Genomic DNA, 6,000 nt, shown 5'->3' on the forward strand with positions numbered 1-6,000 from the left:
TGCTGAAGTTCACTGCTGTGAGGAGTCCAATTCTGTCTCTCACTCTCTGGTCCAGCCTGTCTGCATCACCTGGACACCTTAAACAAACAGATATATATGTAAAGTACCATGTGTACAAACAATATAACTGATTCTCTTCTGTTGAACATGTTGGATTGTGTAGAGTCCGAGTCAGGGTCTTTTTTATTTTACTGTAACTTTGGAAGTTGTGTTACCAATGCTTACTGTTTATTTGATACCCATTTGGTAATGCAATTAATAAAAACAATAAGGTTTGTGTTCGTTCTTCAGATGACTGTGACGTTAACGTGTAAGCCCGATAATGAACTCCAGCTCAATCAACCATGTTGTAATATCTAAGTAATCATCTTGAAATATGACATTAATAATTGTAATATACACACATCTTATTGTGAGGTTGATTTCACATACACTACTTCGACATTAGCTTGTCTACATACTTGATCATAGCCAATTTAAATTAACCTTAGATGCATACAGTTCCTCCTACATAATAAAATATCTCTAAGTTACAAGGATGTAACCTTATTTTATCAACCTCAAACAGAAGCCGTTTGTTCAACAGTATTATCCCACTTAACACTTGTCTATTTCGTTTTAACCTTTATATATACAGTCTATGATTTTAACTTGGAGGGTACGATTAGCATCGTTAGCACCGATGTAGCTACCACTAGCTTACATGCTAACCCAAGCCTTACCATTCATTACGTAGCTGATTAAAATCATTAACACATAAATAAAGCACTCGAGTTTTACTTACCGCATTCATGCACCGTCTGTTTTAACCGCAGAGCGAGTCACAATAGTCTGATATATAAGCATGAAGAACAAAGAACCACGGCCGGCTACAAGTTGTGTTTCCTGGATGAGCTGAGCAGGCAGAGTCCCTGTAGCTAGCTTCACGTAGCAGCTAGCAGAGAGACAAGAAGCTAACAGCGGCAGGCACTTGACAGAGCCGTCACTCAATGTGACCACGCCCTAATTTATGCACACATTTTAAGACCTAATATAAATAAAAGGGTCGTGTTAGAAAACAATTCACTCACAGATACCATAATCATGAAGTTGGAATCTAACTATATCGATAATAAAAATGTATGGAGCCAGGGGTAGAAACATGTTTTTTTCTGCTGTAAAATTGGGCATTTTAACATGGGGTCTATGGAAATTGCTCCTTTCTGCAGCCATCGCCTATCGGCCAATATATGAACTGCAGTGTGTGGCACTTCCGTATTGGCTTCCCGGCTCTTCCCCAGAGTTTGCCGCTTGGTTGCTGTCTTTTTAATAATGTTATACAGTTGTGTTAATTTACAAGAAAATAACTAAGATTTAAAATGTAAACTTAATTATTCTCTGAGATTAAAGCGTGTTAATCTAAATGTATATATATTTGCAAGACATGGATATCATGACATGGTAATGTTATATGTAGCGTGTTTATCACCATGTTTTACAGCCGTTAAACTGATATTTCCCCCCCCCCCCACCTGCAGGGTGACAGCGGTGGCCCCCTGGTGTGTCACTCTCAGAACCAGTACGTCCTGCAGGGCGTCACCTCCTGGGGTGTCGGCTGCGCCGACGCCATGAAGCCCGGCGTCTACGCCCGAGTCTCCAAGTTTGTGGACTGGATCGACACAACCATCAAAGCCAACTAAAGAACATCCAGCAAATACTCAACAACAACAACAGCATCGGTCGCACAAAAAGTGACTTTTCATCGTGCTTTTTGAACATACTTTAACATGTTCGTACTGTTCTGCTCCAACAGAGTTTGTAGTCGGAGATTATCGGTTTTAAAAGACGTGTTTTATTTCCTGTGGTGGAAAAATATAATAAGCAAAGGATAGGATGTGAAGCTGTGATTCTCTGTAAGAGTTGAACAATAAAACCTAATACAAAGGGAATTGTTAAATCATGGTTTATAGATAGTTAAATAAAACAAAAACTGTTCCTTTTTTTGGCATAATGTTAATAAATCTACACACACACATTCTCACACACACACACACACACACACACACACACACACACACACACACACACACACACACACACACACACACACACACACACACACATACCATGTATACATCACTTCAGGGGACCCTGGACATTTTCAAAAAAGCCCTCAAAACGCACCTTTTTACCAAGGCTTTCCTCACTGTATAGTTAGTTTAATAGGTTTATTTTTCCGCTACTTCCCCCCCCACCCCCTTAATAATAATAATAATAATAATAATATATTGGATTTATATAGCGCTTTTATAGTACCCAAAGACGCTTTACAATATGAGGGGGGGGGGGGGGGGGGGGGTAGATAGACTGGGGCAGGTAGACAACAGACTAAGAAAAAACAACAAAAACGACAAAACAAAACACAGTGGCAGTCAGGAGGAGGTCGAAAATGAGTGGGGGGGTGTTTTACGGATAGAGAGAGGTGAAAAGATGGGTTTTGAGGCGGGACTGGAACAGAGTGAGGGACTCGGACTCACGGAGGTCTTGGGGAAGGGAGTTCCAGAGCTTTGGGGCGGCCACAGAGAAGGCTCTGTCTCCAAAGCTCCGGAGATTGCCAGTGGGGGTGGAAAGCAGGCCGGCCGAGGTGGATCTGAGGGTCCGGGGAGGATGGTAGGGGATGAGAAGGTCAGTGAGGTACGGGGGGGCCAGATGGTGGAGGGCTTTATAGGTAAGGACCAGGAGTTTGTAGATGATGCGGTGAGTAACGGGAAGCCAGTGTAGTTCTTTGAGGACCGGGGTGATATGGTGCCATGATTTAGTGTGGGTGAGAAGTCTGGCAGCTGCGTTCTGAACACGCTGGAGTCTACTGAGGGAGGTGGAGCTGATGCCGTATAGGAGGGAGTTACAGTAGTCGAGGCGGGAGGAGATGAAGGCGTGAATGAGTCGCTCAGCTGCGGGGCGGGTGAGATAGGGACGGATTTTGGCAATGTTGTGGAGATGGAAAAATGAGATTTTGACAACTTGGCGGATGTGGGAGTCAAGGGAGAGGGTGGGATCGAATATAACCCCGAGGTTGCGTGCCTGGGTTGAGTGGGAAACAGGGGTGCCATCGATGGTCAGTGTGAGGTTGGGGGTTTTACTGAGGGTGGATTTGGAGCCGATGAGGAGGAGTTCAGTTTTATTGCTGTTGAGTTTAAGAAAGTTTTTTTGCATCCAGGATTTCAAGTCAGTCAGACAGGATTCAATGTGGGTGATGGGGGGGTTATGGAGGGATTTGGTGCTGAGGTAGATTTGAGTGTCATCGGCGTAGCAGTGGAAGTCCAGGTTGTAGTGGCGGAGAATCTGACCAAGGGGGAGGATGTAGATGATGAAGAGGAGGGGGCCGAGTACTGAGCCTTGGGGAACACCTTGGGTGACTGTAGCGGTGGCAGAGGAGTGATTGTTGAGGGAGATGAAGTGGGATCTGTCGGAGAGATATGACTGGAGCCACCTGAGTGCAGTACCTTCGATACCGATGTCTTGGAGTCGGGTGAGCAGGATGTTGTGGCTCACGGTATCAAAGGCTGCACTCAGGTCGAGGAGGATGAGGATGTTGAGGGAACCGGTGTCAGCAGAGGTGAGGAGGTCATTGAGGACCCTGACGAGTGCCGTTTCTGTGCTGTGATGGGGACGAAAACCAGACTGAAGGGGTTCGAAGAGGTGATTTGATTGAAGATGGCGGTGAAGTTGTTTGGAGATGATGCGTTCTATTGTTTTGGAGAGAAAGGGGAGGTTGGAGATGGGGCGGTAATTACTGAGGGATGAGGGATCCAGACCGGGTTTTTTGAGGATGGGAGTGACAGCAGCAGTTTTAAAGGCAGAGGGAACGGTTCCTTGGGACAGGGAGGAGTTGAAGAGGTTGACAAGGTAGGGGCAGAGGACAGGGAGGCAGGACTTCAGTAGAGGGGTGGGAAGAGGGTCAAGGGAGCAGGTAGTGGGTTTGGAGGAGCTGATCAGATTGAGAATTTCAGAGGGGGAGACCAGAGTGAACTGGGAGAGGCGGCCGTGGGGAGGGGGAGTCGGGAGGTCAGGGGAGAAGGAGGGAGAGATTGGAGAAGCAGATAGGGAGTGATTAATGGCAGTGATTTTGTCCGAGAAAAACTGGAGGAATGAGCTGCATAAGGAAGTGGAGGAAGTGAGGGTGTCGGCACGGGGTTTGAGGAGCTTGTTGATGGTGGAGAAGAGGGTCCTGGGGTTGCGGGAGGGGTCGGTGAAGATGTTGGAGAGGTAAGCTGATTTTGCGGCAGTGAGGGCATCTCTGTAGGTGGTGAGATGAACTGTATAAGTTTGTGGTCAGAGAGGGGAAAGGGGCAGGGGTGGAGGTCGAGTACTGGGAGGTTGGTGGAGCAGACAAGGTCAAGGATGTGTCCTTTATCATGGGTGGGGAAGGTGACATGTTGGGTAAGTGAGAAGTTGTCCAGAAGGGAGGAAAGTTCAGAGGCATGTTTGCAGGTGGGGGAGTCCATGTGGATGTTGAAGTCACCAAGGAGTAACAGACGTGGGGAGAGGGATGAAGCAATGATGAGGAGTTCAGTGAGATCAGAGAGGAAGGAGGGGTCCGGTTTGGGGGGCCGGTAGATGAGGATGACTGTCAGTGAGGGAGGGGCTTTGAAGGCGAGGAATTCAAAGGATGGTACTGAGGGGAGGGTGAGTTCTGTAATCCGGATGTTCTGGTTGTGGATGACAGCCAGCCCACCACCACGGCGTGAGGGGCGGGGTTTCATGATGTAATTAAAACCAGGAGGTGATGTTTGGTTGAGGGAGAAGAAGTTGTTGGGTTGTTGCCAGGTTTCAGTGAGCAGAAGGAAGTCAATCGAATTGTCCAGAATTTGTTCGTGAAGGATGTGGGTTTTGTTGGTAAGTGACCGGATGTTGAGGAGGGCGAAGTTGGTCAGGTGGGGGATTGGAGGGGTGGTGGCAGGGTGGAGAGGTATGAGGTTATCCAGGTCCCTTAACCTGTCTGCCTTTTTTCCCCTACTCCCCCCCCCCCTACCCGACTTGTAAAGCGACCTTGGGTTTCCTGAAAGGCGCTATGAAAATATTATATATTTTTTATTATTATTATTACATTGACTTACATGCATTTCCTGGAGACTTATCCTAACCTTAACCATAACCAACACATACCTAACCCTAACCCTAACCCTTACCCTAACCCTAATCCTAAACCTAACCAAGTCTTCTCCCTAAAATTAATGATTCCTCTTATGGGGACCTCCAATTTGTCCCCATAAGGGAAGCCAGTCCCCACACGTGACTATGTAAACAGATTTAGGTCCCCACAAGTATAGTAATGCTAGACCACACACACACACACACACACACACACACACACACACACACACACACACACACACACACACACACCCACACCCACACACACACACACACACACGCACACACACACACACACACACACACACACACACACACACACACACACACACACACACATTGAAGGATCCTTGGTTTTTGTCTCCTTTTTCCTTGGTTTTGAGGTAAAATGTACTTTAAGATGAAGAACGCGTGATTTTATTTGGAAACATACTTTATTTTTGCCTCTTACCTCTGCTTCCCATTTAATTTTCGCCTTGAATTGATAGACTATTAGTAAATTACATTAAAAAAAGGCAGAACAAATGTGGGTATAAAACATTATGTTGCTATTGTTAAAAAAAGTCCTTGAATTGTATCGTGCTGTGTGATTTTCATTCATTAACGCGGCCTATTGTGCATGTGCACAAATCCTCCAGCGACACTGAACAGGTGATTGTGGATGTTGTTATGAATAACTCCATTATACTTAATATCCTTGAAAGTACCCCATTGACTTCATCAGGTTATCCTTTGAGTCTCACATTCAAATGCAGATCATCAACAGCACCCTCTGCAGGTCATCACAAGGTATTACAGTGTTTCCCCTAGGATGGAGTCATAGCAGCGGTGCTAAGGCACGTGAGCCCAGTATAATGTGAGCGCGGA

This window comes from Pseudochaenichthys georgianus, chromosome 24, assembly GCF_902827115.2.
Source record: "Pseudochaenichthys georgianus chromosome 24, fPseGeo1.2, whole genome shotgun sequence".
Classification (NCBI taxonomy): Eukaryota; Metazoa; Chordata; class Actinopteri; order Perciformes; family Channichthyidae; genus Pseudochaenichthys; species Pseudochaenichthys georgianus.